The sequence below is a fragment of the Crocodylus porosus genome, unplaced genomic scaffold (assembly GCF_001723895.1).
Source record: "Crocodylus porosus isolate Cpor-Errol unplaced genomic scaffold, CroPor_comp1, whole genome shotgun sequence".
NCBI lineage: Eukaryota > Metazoa > Chordata > Crocodylia > Crocodylidae > Crocodylus > Crocodylus porosus.
Genome location: NW_017728906.1, coordinates 33,093,231 through 33,107,860, shown reverse-complemented (window position 1 = coordinate 33,107,860; position 14,630 = coordinate 33,093,231). Strand labels below are relative to the sequence as shown.

Sequence of the window (14,630 nt, the reverse complement as noted above, 5' to 3'; positions counted from 1 at the left end):
TAAGTAGGGTAGCCAATTATTACATGCCAGGTATGAATAATTAACGAGTTGGCACTTGTGCTCTCTTTGTTTGCTCAAGTTTCAGGAAAAGGGGGGTCATTTTTTTACTTGGGTGGTACTGATCCTGTTTGGTCACAGGAGGGCGAGCGTAGTACATTATTTAATTTTACAACTTCACTAAAGTTAGTTAATTTGGAGTTTCATTTTTATCTTGTTACCAGTTAACCATATCTTTCGTGCTGAGTTGTCAAGGTCAGTTTCTCTTGTGTGGGAGCTCAAGTGATTTGAAATGAGGCACAGACAGGGGTGTTTATATGCAACACTGTTAATACAGAGGGATACATTACAATTGCAGAGTTTGTTGTGTTAGCCTCTAACCTTTTGCCATCTGACCTTTTGCCTTTGGCATCTGAAATCAAAGACTTTGATCTTTGACAATATGGAAAATGTGTAGTGTATGTGTGTAAAGAGAGATGATAACAATAGTTTGTTGGCTTTAATGGGACCACACACACATGCACAGGATGCTGTATTATAACTAAATGTGGAACTACCCATTTTAAACTATTTCTGAATCAGTCTGATCAGTGCTCCAAGTACACTCATTTAATGTGACAGTATCATTGTCGCAGGGCACTTCTGCGCCCCGCTCCTAAATAAGGAGGCTCAACCCGTGGAAGGGGAGAGGTGTAGCAGAGCACTAGGGTGCCCGCTACTGGTCATAGTAATAAGGGCAGCACAGGTGTGGGTTGCCGAGGCAACCAATTGTGGTCAGCTGGCCCAAAGGGGGCAGGGCCTGGCCTTTATAAGCAACCAGGCTGAGACCAGAGGGGTTCCCTTCTGGCAGCCTGAGGAGCAGGAGCTCTGCTGCAGAGCTGAGCCAAGCCAAGCAGCCTGACTGCCTGAGCGGCTGCATGATGATACGGGGTAGAGAGAACCCTAAAGGAGGTATGATGAAGAGCCAGCATGGCGCGTAGTTTGTACTATAGTCAGGAGGCTTATCTTGCGTTATAGCCGGTTGGTGCATGGCTTTATGTTTCTCTTTGGTTGTTTGTGTAATACCAAAGGACCGGGTGAGGCTGTAGGGGTTGGAGGAGGCCTCAGGGGAGCTCCCCAGTAGCGTGGGAGGTTCCTGCTGCTCTCGGAGGGCATAGTAAGCTGGTGCCAAAGAGGGCACAGCAGTTTGTGCACTGGAGAGTGGCACTGTGTTTTGGGGTGTCCCGACCCCAGCCCAGTATGGGCAACATCGGGAGGAGCTAGTGGGGTGTCCCGACCCAAGCCCAGCGGGGCAGCATTGGGAGTAAAGCCCGAGCAGGGCGTAAGACCCCTAAGGAGGGTCAGGGGCCCAGGAACGGCTACAGCCACCTGAGCCCCGACCGCAGGAAGCGCGGGAGCAAGGCCCCAGTGCGGGAAGCACGGGAGCTAGGTCCCAGTGTGGGCGGGGAGCACGAGAACTGTGAGCAAGGCCCCAGGGTGGGCGAGCATATTGGGAAAGCCCCAGGAAAGGGGTGAGCTTATTGGGAAAGCCCCAGGAAGAGGCAAGCATGTTAAGTAGGCCTGAAAGGGCTAGCGAGTTGAGGGGCACCAGTCAAGGCACCAGTGAGGGGCGCCGGTTGCGTGACAAGCCCCAGGGGCGCCAGTCAGGGCACAGAAAGGAAACTGACCAGTCAACGTCTGGTACATCTGCGAGGCTTGGGGCGTGCTACAGGGGAGGTTGGAGGCACACATAGCCCATAAGGCTTGGGTGCACCAGTCACCCCATACAGAACAGGGGACAGGATAAACATAGCACCGTGTCCAAGGGGACAAAAGGCAGCCTCCCTTATAAAATTAGACAACATCAAAGACGTGGCAGGAGAGAACGTGGTTGCTGGATCGCCTACTTGGCACAGTAGGGGGCGTTAGAGAGATCACGGCCGCTCCTAGGTCCCCACGCCGTGACAATTATGTTATATTGTAACCTTCCAACTGTATACATAGAAGGTTCTGACAAAGTATACATCATTTAGCATACTTAAATTAATGGTGTAGGAAAAATGCATGTAGTTAGCATATTTCATATTTTTTCTATGGCTTTTGTACTTGCATGTGTTGTCAGAAGCAATTAGAGGGAGACCAAAATGACACCTATTGAGTGTATTTGAATTCCAAAGCATCTAAATAGTTATTATATGTTATTTATAAACCTCAGAAAAATTTATAATGTAGTACTTCAGAAAAAAGGCTGAACAGCTACAGGGCATGTGAGGAATAAGAACATGGAGTCTTTTTCTGCTACAGGTGGCTCACTTAAATAAAGTTATAGTTTCAGCATAGAGTATTAAAGTGCATTGGGATCCATCTGGCATGTTACTGGGGTAGACTCTCAAGTTAAAGAGAAAGTAGGGTTTAGGTAGAATGTTGTACTACCCTTAATGCTATATCTGCTTTATGGAATAATAAAGCATTATTACTTAGCTGTTACTTTGTGTGTAACAAAGGAAATTATTATAAATATTCACGTTGATCTCTTGTGAAACAAAAGGAAGAAAATTGTAAGCAATTAAAATTATAAAACTCTTAATTTGTTTTCCACTGGCTACCGAGTCTTCTGGATGTGCACCTATCTGAACATGTGTTGAATTACAAATACACTTCTTAAACTGACAGCAAAGATATTTACTTAAATATTTTTAGATGAATTGTTCTGTGTCTCAAAGTTTTAATTCTGGTTTCCAGATTAAGATATCTTAACTTAATAGAAAATAATCAAAATGTCTTGAATTTTTCTTTCTTCCTCAATATTTTGAGGGCATGGTGGGGATCTATGAACACAAAGTAACCTAGGGAACAGTGACCATCAGTTGATTGAATTCAGTATCCGGCATCGGGTGGGAAAGAAACCAGTAGTGCAGAAAGGCTAACTTCAGTGTGCTCAGGAGATTAGTTAGTGAGGCACTGAATAACAAGAGCATTGGTGAGATATGAATCCAGGAAGGGTGGTCGTTCCTAAAGGGAGCAATCCTTTGAGTGAAGAAGACGACAATCCCATTACACAGGAAAGAGGACAAAGGAGCCAAGAAACTGTCTTGGCTGAACAGAGAAATCCAGGAAAGCCCAGGGGCAAAAAAAGAGGCATATAGGCTGTGGAAGCAGGAGGTAGCTACCAAGGCGGAATATACCTATTTGTCCCACAGTTGCAGGGAAGCAGTTAGAAAGGCCAAAGCAGAAATGGTGACAAAAATTAAAGACAACAAAAAGTCCTTCAGGTATACAGGGAGTAAAAAGAAGGTGCAGGCTAGCATAGGAACCCCTTCAGGACAAACTAGGGCAATTAGTGACTGATGGGGGGGACAAGGCTAAGGTCTTAAATGAGTTTTTTGCTTCTGTATTCCTGAACACGGATCAAGACAAATCTTCCAATTGGATCACAGACAGGCACAAAAAGGACACCAGCCCACCAACTGTTGGCACCAACTTGGTGAAGAGGCAGTTAGAAGGACTGGATGTGTTTAATTCAGTAGGCCCAGATGATCTTCATGCAAGGGTGCTGAAGGAATTGGCCAGTGTCAGAGCAGAGCTCAGGTCAGGTCCCAGAGGACTGGAAAAGGGCCAGCGCAGTCCCTATTTTCAAGAAGGGGAGGAAGGAGGATCTGGGCAACTTTAGACTGGTTAGTCTCACCTCTATCCTTGAGAAAACCTTTGAAAACACTTTTAAGGATCACATTTGTGGGAGTCCAGTGGGAAAAATAATGCCTAAGGGCAACCAGCACAGATTCATAGCAGGTAGATCCTGCCTGACTAACCTTGTTTCTTTTTATGACCAGGTCACTAAATGTTCAGTCAAAGAAGATGTCATTTCTTGGATTTTAAGAAGGCCTTTGATATGGTATCTCATCCTATTCTCATAAACAAACTGAGTGGCTGTGACATAGATGATTACATGGTCAGATGGGTGGAAAATTGTCTTAGAGCTTGCACCCAGAAAGTGCTGTTGGACAGGTCAATATTGACGTGGAAAGATGTGGGCAGTGGAGTCCCACAAAGCTCAGTCCTCGGACGTGTGCTATTCAATGTCTTCATCAGTGATGTGGATCAGGGCATGGAGTGTGCTCTGTCCAAATTTGCATATGATATCGAATTATGGGGTGAAGTTAACACACTAGAGGTTAGAGAACAAATCCAGGCAGATCTGGACAGGTTGGAAAAGTGGGCAGAACAGAGTAGGATGCAATTCAATAAAGACAAGTGCAAGGTGCTGCACCTAAGGAGAAAGAATCACCAACACACTTACAGGCTGGGGGAAGACCTTCTCAGCAGCACAGGAGCAAAAAGGGATCTCAGATTTATTGCTGACATCAAGATGAACATGAGTCATCAATGTGACGAAGTGATCAGTAAAGCTAATGCACTTTATCATGCATTTGCAGGTGCATGATGAATAGGTCCAGGGAGGTGATACTTCCCCTCTATGTGATATTGGTCAGGCTGCAGTTGGAATACTGCATCCAGTTTTGGATGCTGTACTTCAAGAGGGATGTGGACAACCTCGAGAGGGTCCAGAGGGGACCACTCATATAATTAGGGGCCTGCAGGCAAAGCCGTATGAGGAAAGAGTGAAGGTCCACAAGAGAAGGCTGGGAGGTGATCTTGTAGCCGCCTACAAATTCACTGCTTGGGGGGGTGGCAGCAAGGAATAGGAGATGCTCTATTTACCAGGGTACCCCTTGGAGTAACTAGGAACGATGGCCACAAACTGATGGAAAGCGGATTTAGGTTTGACATCAGGAGATTTTTGTTCTTTATTTTTAGACATAAAGGACCAACTTTCAATAAGGAACAGGATTTAGCCTGTATATTTGCATTGTTACTAGCTTTCCCCAGCCTTTTTGGCACCATAACACAGTGGTTTTCAAACTCATTAAACTCGAGGTACATCTTATTAGATTTGATGCACCCTTTGGAAAATGCCAGCTCTTAGTCTTCAGTCATTTGTTGACTATGGAAAAATAATAGAGAAGTTCTTCTGTTGCAAAGAATTCCAGAAAGATCACAATGGGTCAGACTGCTTGTAACACTATAGGTTCTTCTTTGAAATCTCTAGGTTTATCATGTGAATTGTAGTTTTACACCTAACAGCACTAAACATTGCATGGTATTCCACAGCGTCCTGGAAAGGCTCTCAAGGCACCACAAGGTGTTGCAGCACCCGGTTGAAAATCACTGCCATAGCATATGCTGTCATAGGGATCCATATCATCAGATGGGAAGTTGCAAAGCTACAGATGTCAGCCATAACTGAGCTTCATATAAATATACATTTTTGTGTTACACTAATTTTTTTTTTAAATGTAACATTTTGTTCAAATGGAAGATTATGCAGCAATATAACATTCAGATGCTTTGGAGACTTTCTTTCCAGAATTCTAGGTATTTTTCCTTCCTTCAGTAGGTTTTATAACAAGATACATTTTCTTTCATTGCACATTGTTGCACATGTGCCAGTGATAACAATAGACAATTGCCTTAAGGGATGGTGAAGTGTCACTGATCTTACTATTTTGTTCAGATTTCTTTTTCTAATGATGGCAGTTGCAGTTGTTTGCATGCAACATTTTTTTTACAATGGAATTTAAGAATTTAAGTCCTTGTTAATATCCATGGGTATTGGTTTTGATCAATGTTTTCTTACATATTCCTATGGCATCTAGTCTTTTTCATTTCAGTTTCTAAAAATTCTCCCTCAACTTTGAAAAAAGGCTCAAATTATAATTTTAATGAATACATGTGGGGCAGACTAGGTAGAAAGACAAGACTAGGTAGATCACTGTTATAGCAGGTGTAAAAATGGTCAGTTTGGAAGTGCTTTAGATTTTACCCTAAACCCACTGAAGTCATATTTGCCTATATAAATAATTTGTCAAAAATTATTGGGGAGATACTACTGCATTTCTTTCTTGCATGTGTGACTAGTTACTAAAGTATGCCATTCAAGTATATTTGCTGCACAGTAGCCAGTACGGTAGAAGTAGCTAAATGATTTTTATAATATTGATGTAACCCAGGAGGTACTCTGTGAGGTACCCCCTCTCCAATTGAAGGGATCAAAGCAGGTGTGCAAGCACTGTGGGAGGTGTAGGGACTCTCCTCCCCTATAGATCAGAGCCAGACCACCAATGGGGACTTAACCATATACCTTTTAATACTGGGAACATAACAGGCATAAATCAGAGGTTATAGTGGACACTACAATGCCCCAAGGGGGCAGGATTCAACAAAGGTTAGACACTTACAATCATTGACAAAACAGGGTTAACAAAATATAAAACACAAACAGCAGAACAAACAATACGGGTTGGTGAAATATACAAAGGGCACAAAATGCAAAATGTCAAATGACAAGGAAACATAGGGCCTTGGTACCTGGAGGGGGAGAAAACATAATGGCCCCTTTCCACTGCTTATTGTTACCTCACTCACCCCAAGTCACCTTAGCTGGGACTTGCACCCCGATTTCCCAGATAGTAGGCAGGAACACTGCCAAACAGCCAGCACTGGTGGCCCTATTCCAGCCTACTGGGGTCTTGACCTTCCCAGAGCCTGGCCTCATGTAGAGCTGCCTGACCTCTGATTGGAGAAGCTGGAAGCAGAGCTGGGAACCCCTCAGGTCACTGCTCAGATCCTTCCTGGAGCAGGGGAGCCTCTCCTGCTGGCTGCAGCCTCTCCTTGGGGATCCTGGAGCCCAGTGGGGGGGCCGTCTCCTGCCAGCCGCATACCGCGCTGCTGAGGGTCCCACTGCTGCCTACACGTCCTGCTCTTTCAGGATCTTCTGGGGCACTGCTCCTGCCCCACTGGCTCAGCTCTTACCAGCTCTGTGAAGACCCTCCCTTTTTGTCCCTCGCTGGTCTCTCCCCTGAGTCAGCCCATGTTTGCCCCTTTTATCCCCCTCCAGGTGACCCAAGGGGCCAATGGGGACATGGTGGGGGGTGAGTCTCTGGGGACTGATTGATGCAGAAAGGGAATCCCAAGTCCTCCAATCATCTTTTACCCCTTCAAAACCCCTGGGCCAAATCATTACCGGATTGGTGAGGAAAGGGAATCCCAGGCCCTCCAATCATATTTTGCCCTTTCAAAACCCCTGGGCCAGGTCACTGCCAGCCAGCCCGTCACATTGACGGTAATACATCTTTGCCTAGGACATTTTTGGGGGTAGGGGTTGTTGAAGTGGCCTTTTGGTAATTCTCTTGGGCAATAAGAAATATATATTTTTGTAACAAGGGATCATCCTTGGCTTCTGTTCCAAAGGGAAGACATCACTGTTGGGGAAACCAACTTACATGGACACAGGGCTAGCTAACCATACCTGTTGAAAGTGGTGGCGGAGACTCTGCTGGAGAAAGGAGATGATTGCCCCCAACACAGGCTGAGCTGCACTCCAGGATCTGGCACTGATTGGCCCAGAAACTCAGGGCCAATTCATTTCCCACAGGGAGAAGGAGCATACAGGTCGTTGCCTGCTGCAGCTTCATCTGTGCGGAGGTACAAAGTGGAACCAGGGGCACAAGAAGCCCAGAACAGGACTGAGTACAAGGGAAGCTGGGAAAAGAGTTAGCATGATGAGTTCTGGTGATGGACTAACTACAGGTGGCTGGATTAATAGCTGAGGCTGGGCTTGGGAAAGTGGTGGTCCAATCTGGAATTCGGCTAGAGGGGATGACTTCCTGGAGTGAGGATCTGATTACCTGCTAAGGAACTGGAACATGGAAGAAATAAATAAAAGCCAACTGAGTAAAAGAGGCACCTGCATCCTGCATGTTGGACTGATTATAACCCAGACTGGTTGATTTCAGGAAAAGTCTGGTCTCTACAGAGCAGAGGTTAATTAACTGACAGTGAACTTAATTAACTGAGAGTAAACTTGCTCCCTGGAGTGATTTAGGTGAGGAACAATTGATGATGAATAATTCCTCCAAGAATGGAGTGATTTATATAAGGACTGATGGATGACTGAGGCTTCTCTGAGGATCTAGTGATTATATAAGGACAGATGGGTTACTGAGATTTCCTCCAAAGAATAAGTGATTTACAAAAGGACTGATGGATGACTGATAATCCTTTAAGGGAGATATATTCCTGTGAGGTTTCACTGCTGACCACACAGCGCACAAGTCTGGACAAGTTGAATTCAGTGAGTGCAGAGAACAAAGGCAGACAAGGTTCTTTGGGTGAATTTGATATCTTTTATTAGACCAACTTAAATAGTTGGAAAAAAAATTCTTAGCAAGCTTTCGGATTTAAAAACTCTGTGTCAGGCTGAGGAAGCATCTGCAGTTGGTGTGTGCTCTTCCTGGATGGAGTGAATAATAAAGAGTCCAGAGGCTGGTATGCATGCAAGAAAGGCAGTCAGTGAAGATGTAAATTGAGGAGTCAGTGGGTGAGAGACAGGCTGGGGGTGGAGGGAGAGGGGGAGAAGGGAGAAGAAGGGCAAGAGGTTTCACCAACCTCATGTACCCATATGGACCAGACTTACTGCTGACATCCCCATTCTTGTTTATTTCTCTTTAACGTTAAGGTGTGGCAGCCAAGTGAAGAGGAGGACAGGGACAGGGACTGGAGTGTATGAGAGCCTAATCAGACGCACCTGCCAACAATTATATTTAAATATTGGGGAATAGATCTATCCAAGCCTCCTTCTGATTTCTCTTACAATTTTGTATAGCTTCATTGGAGTCATGCCCGATGTACAGCAGGCTAAACGAAGATTAAAAGGCTACTTTAGGTATAGAGTCCATTTTAGAATTCCAAAGTAATTCTGATTTGAAACCAAAGGAAAGAATCTCATTGACTTCAATGGACTTTGGATAACAAAGAATATTAAGCCCCTAATCTAGGTTTGCTAAAATATGTGATGAAGCCAGAAGTGATCTATAATAGGGATGTGCAAAGTGGGCAGTATTCGATTTGGAATTTGCCAAATTCAGGGGACAGTGATTAGATTAGCTGATTTGGATCACTTTCCCAATTTGATTAGGCTGAATCTGAATCTGAATCTGAAGATTCGATTCTGATTCAGAGAATCAGTGATTCAGCCATAGACACAGCTTGATATGTTTTTTCTACATACCTTGAGGTACCAGGTGCGGCTCATGAATGCTGAGATGGTGGGGCAGATGTAGCATCCCATAGGAGTGTGGGGATTCTCCCATTTGCTTGGTGGTGGACCCCCCATGCCCTCCCACCTCAGAGAGCAGCCATGGGGGGGACCCAGGAGGCACCAGTTGCCAAGTACCTGCATAAGTACTTCTGGTCCACTTCTGGGTCTGCCGCTGAGTGTGCAGAGTACCCCTTCTGTGCTCCCGTGGGACACTCCATCCACCCCACCATCTCAGTATTCACAAGCCATGCCTGGTACCTCGAGATATGTAGAAAAAACATAAACTTGTGTCTATGGCTGAACTGTTGAATCTCTCTGAATCTCTCCAAATCAATTCAGAGGCTTCCAGTTCAATTCAGAGAGATTAGAGGGTCTCTTGATGTGATTTGGATTTGGAGATTTGGCCACTGATTTGGGCCGTATCTCCTCTGAACTGAATCAGTGACTGAAACTTTGCATAGCCCTAATCTGTAATTATCAGCATGTTTGAAAACTCAGAAAATGTATATGCATTCTAGAATGAGGAAGAAAAGCATGAAAACCTAAAGTGTTGTATTACATTTTATTTTGGGTGGCAAGTTTTCTTTAACATATGTGGAGAACTGCAATTAAATACAACTGGCTGGAGCAGAACTTGACCAGAATATTTTACCAATTTTATAAACAGATCTTTTTACATTTACAGCAGTAGTGTGTGTGTGTAGTCTTGTATTTTTATATTACTGTGTGGTTTGTTTATACATCTGTACTGAAAATGTACATACAGAGAAGAACTTAAATATTTTGGTTTGTTTTATTTTGTGTTGTCACTCTGCTAGCTATTTTGCATTTTATTTTCTGTGCAATGCCACTGTTCGTGGCTCACACTAACTTGCTAAGTTCTGTCTAAAGGTGAGTCCTTGTGAGGTAAAAACAGGGAGATAATTTCAACCTTAAGGAACAGTACAAAAGAATGGATTGGAGATGGAGGCAAGACTGAAAAGGGGACAGTTAGAGTAGGTTGGGTAAAAGTGAAGGTAGTAGCGAGTGAAGAAGGAAGAAATCAAGTCAGAGAAGTTGGCTAGAACTCTGACTAGAAGATGCTGAAAGGGAAGTTGAGAATCTTGATGTAGAGGAAACATAATGGGACATGATGAGGAAAAGAATCTGCCATTTTGAATAGAAGGAACAGGGGCAAGGAAAGAGGTAGCGGGGCAAGAAAGAAGGAGAAAAAACTTATACTAATTAAAGCAAAAGACTGTGGACTAGAATTTCACCTTGGATCAGGAGAGGACTAAAGAAAGAATAGATGTTGTAGATGAAGATGTAATAGGATTTTGCCTAGATGAGGAATGAGGTGGAAGAAGATGGTAAAGTCCAATATGCAGATTTTTGTCAACAAACAAAATTCAGTTTGGCTACAAAACTTCAAATTATCTTTTCAGGTATCTGGAACAAAACTTTTTTTAGTTTTGTTTATCAATGCAAATCTTACATTTCATAGACTTTTAAAACATTAAGACCTTTTTTTATATAAATAAGAAATAAATTATTTGAATATAAATTATTGGTTGATGAAAATATTCTTATTTGAAAAATACTTTGGGCAGCTCTTTTAATATAACTCCAAAACTACAATCCTAAATGACAGGAGAAGCTTATGGTAGTGATGGAAAATGGGCAGGAGGGAGGGTCTGGGGGTATTTACAGATGTCAAATTTAAGTCAACCTACCTAGGGTTAGGTCAACCTAAATGTCCAACAGTGTAGATATTCACGGTTTTAAATCCGGCCAAAAATGATGGGCTTAATCTAAGTTAGTTCATCTGAGCAGGTGAACCGATTTAGCTTGAGAACAGGTTAACCCAATTCAGTAAACATCTGCATACACTAGGAGCACAGCCCCAGGGCTGGGAAAGCCCAGCCACTCACCCCAGCCCTGGGGCTATGCTGTTCCTACTCCTCGGATCCCAACTGTGCTATTTTTAACTTTCCAACTCTCTCCCATTCCCTGATAGACAGCTGCCCCTGCAGACCTTTTCCCCACCCCAGTCAGCCAACACCCTGCAAACCTACTAGAGCTCCCGAATCCACCCACCCAAGTTACACTGGGTTCTCTACACAGCTTCCAGACCTGGTGAAAACCTGCACATGCTGCTCCTAGTCCATGATCACACAGTTTAAAGTAAGCTATGTGGTGGTAGACCAGATGTGGTGAATGTTTGGATGCACACTGGAAGAATAGATGAAGAGTGAAATTCTGTGCAACAGGACAACCCTACTGAAGACAGCTGTGTTGTATGATGCAACTGAGTACATATTTTGTCATAACTAACAGTACAGTGTCTGTAATGTAAAACAAATACTTTTGATATTATCAAACAGGAATGATTAATGTTTTTATCTATATTCTCTGGAGGAACAGCACCACATAGGGCCAGATCCAAATGATATTTTGAGGAAGATTACCAGAGAGATCATCCACTGAATTGAGGACAGGATTGACCTAAGAAGTTGCATTTCACCATAAAATGCCAGAGACTTGGAGGAGGAAATGTTGCAATGGATATTAGAGATGAGGTACCAGGCTGAAATGGAGGAATTGGGCATTGACGTTGGGTGGCAGAACATGTCCTGTACCCTGGTGATAAGAGTGCATTTCTAGTGAGTATTGCACATTAGCTGAGGATTGGGAGTCACAAAGGAGCCTAAAAGGGTCATGTGTTTGACCCATTAAATTCCACTGGCATCTGGTTCTTTAGTTTCACTCAGTTTCTCTGAGTGCCTTATCCTTATTTGCCACTCTGAGCCTTTACAGGTTTGTAAAGAGCTTTCACGTTGACAGTAGTTCTGGAAAAAGTTAAAAAAAAAAAAAAGGTCACTTGATTTCAGGTGAAAGTCTATGTAAACAATGAGTAATACAAGAGAAGGCACTCAAATAACTATATAAAGAAAAAATTGTCGTAAGGTAAATAAGAAAAATTTCAGATAGCTCAGTTGTCTCAATTAGAGGTGCACTGATACATTGGTCCAATATTGGATTGCTACAGAAATAAAACTGTCTGTATTGAGTATCAGCTCGATGGGGCTGATAATTTGACTGATAAATGTCCATGTTGTCTGTGTGCAGCCACAGTACAGCACTCAGGCAGCAAGGAGCAGGTAAGTCGGGTGTGGTGGAAGGAAAGGGGGAGGGAAGAGGCATGGGAGGGTAGATCAATGACCCCCATGTTGAGGGTGGGGGCAGGGGCAGGCACTGCCCAGGTGTGACAGGAGGGGGGCCAGAGCCACAGCACGTGGAGGTGGGGAGGTGGCTCCCACTGCTGCTTGCATCCCAGGAGGGCACCGGGGGGTGCATGTGCCCCCTGAATCTGCATGGGGTGGGATGGGGTGAGTTGCAGCCTGGGCTGTGTGAAGCTCTTCTTGGTGGGTGCTGGGCTCAGAGTGGGTGCTGGCAGCATTGGGAGGATGCTGCATGTGCCCCAAATTTTGCTGCTGCTCTGCTCCCAGCACCACCACTGCCAGCTGCAGCCCCAGCTCTTCTCAGTGCATGGGTGGAGGTGGGGTGTTGACCTGGGGCTGATGGTGGCGATCTTCAATCTAACTGTGACCTCAGTCTCCTTACTCTCTGTACTTAGGAAACCTGCTTCCCCAGATTCATTATGTCTCCAATTCCCTGTGAAACTGCAACAATTTTATCTTGTTCCCTTTTATAAAATTATACATCACCATGTGTAGCCCTTCAAGGCAGACTACAATGGTGTTTCTCAGCTAGTGGATTTGGAATCCTTTGCAAAGGGATCACAAAAAGCAGTCAGGAGAGTGGCAAGTCGCTGACAATCCCTGAATAACTTTGAACAGCCAAAACCTTCAAAGTTCGTAATATTCCATGTAGTTGTTCCATATGCTATTTTCACTCTTACTTTTATAGTAAATGTAAGCAAGTGGTGAACTTTTGTACTTCAGATAAAAGGCTTCCAAGCTTTAAAAAGATGACACTGGGCTAGAGAAGACATGCAACACTGGGCCATATATGCAACTTTTCAAGTGGGGTAGATTAACTGGGGGGATTCAGTTTTTGCCTATGTGTTGTTAATTAGCATAAACTAGTAGATTTTACTTGGAAATAGGAGATAATCTGTTTGCAGTAATATTTATGTGTCTGTTAGATCACTCTACCCAACCATTTACATTTTTCAGAACTAATGATTTTGAGTGCTTCAGTTGGAGATGCCTGGAAGTGCTAAATACATCCCTCAGAAAACCAGCCTGGATGCCCCAAATCATTGGTTATATTTGAAAGTGTAACGAGGATTTTGTAGTTGATTTAGAAAATGGCATGTTAGTTCCCTTTTAATATTAGGCAATGTCCATTTTACAGAATTAATCCACGGTAGTTATTCACTACTTCCTGGCTGGTGGCCATTCACTACTATTTCCTTTTGCATAAGTGGTGTTTAGAGTACTCTTTATGGAGTCCTGTTTCCTTCCAGGATTAGGGTAGGTGATGCAGGTTCTCATTTAGTCTGGTAGTCCATCTTGATAAGTACAGTAAAAGCTGCGCTATCCGGCATCTTACAAGCCGGCATGCTCCACTAATCGGCATGCTAGCTTGTAAGATAAAATGAAACTGGAAGTGCCCACTGCAGCATTTCAGGTTTCTCCGAGTCCCCATGGCCCGGGGCAAAGCAGCCTGTGCTGCCAAGCCCCCACAGCCCAGGGCCATAACAGGCTGTGCAGAGCCATGTGGGGTCCGCTTCCCTGTCCCGTGGACATGGCAGGAGAAGCGGTGGCCAGGGCCACTCAATTCACTGGCATATTTTCTTTCAGGTGCAGTAACTAAAAACAGAGCTTTTACTTTACTGCACTTGAATAAGCAAACCTCAGGTCTATGATAGGGCCAATACTGCATGGGTTTTTTTCCCTTCAAAATGGCACCTGAGATTTCAGACCTTTTATTTTTGCCTAATAAAGTCTGATTTGTTCAGTAGTCACCTAAATTATCAATGACATGGTAGTTTCAAAATGTATTAAAATTCAACTTTTCATACTTCTAAAACTGTTAAATCTTTCCTCCAGATGACTTAGAATGACATCTGTTGGTAGTTTATTCATTCTCATTCTTCTCAATGCCTTCATTTTCTTTCCTAAATGTTAAACCTGTCCTGTGTACCTATTTTAAGAGGGAGGTGACATTTATTTTATTTTACATTTATATTACATTTGCCCTTAACAGGATGGTAGATAGGTAGAAGGGGAAAGGGCACTGTATACAAATACCCATTGTTTTACTACTATTCTTATATAGCAGACTTACAACCAACAGAGATTTTTGGGGCCGATACTGATAGCCAATATTTAAGGAGATATATCAGCCAATAGCATTCTGATTTCTGATACAGCTGCCTCCAGCTGGTAAATCTGGTGTGGTGGATGGGGAGTGGGAAGGAAAGGGGGATGAGGGGGGCAGATCGACTCCCCTGTGGTGAGGGAGGGGTTAAGGGCAGGCGCTGCCTAGG

At 43.9% G+C, this 14,630-nt stretch overlaps 1 long non-coding RNA gene across 1 annotated transcript in view; it reads left to right on the top strand.

The window, feature by feature from the left end:
* The first annotated feature begins 14,082 nt into the window (after positions 1 to 14,082).
* Positions 14,083 to 14,630, top strand: part of LOC109305882 — a 14,779-nt gene continuing 14,231 nt past the window's right edge. The window contains exon 1 of the long non-coding RNA XR_002099752.1: positions 14,083 to 14,093. This is a non-coding gene — a long non-coding RNA (uncharacterized LOC109305882). The remainder of the gene's footprint in view (positions 14,094 to 14,630) is intronic.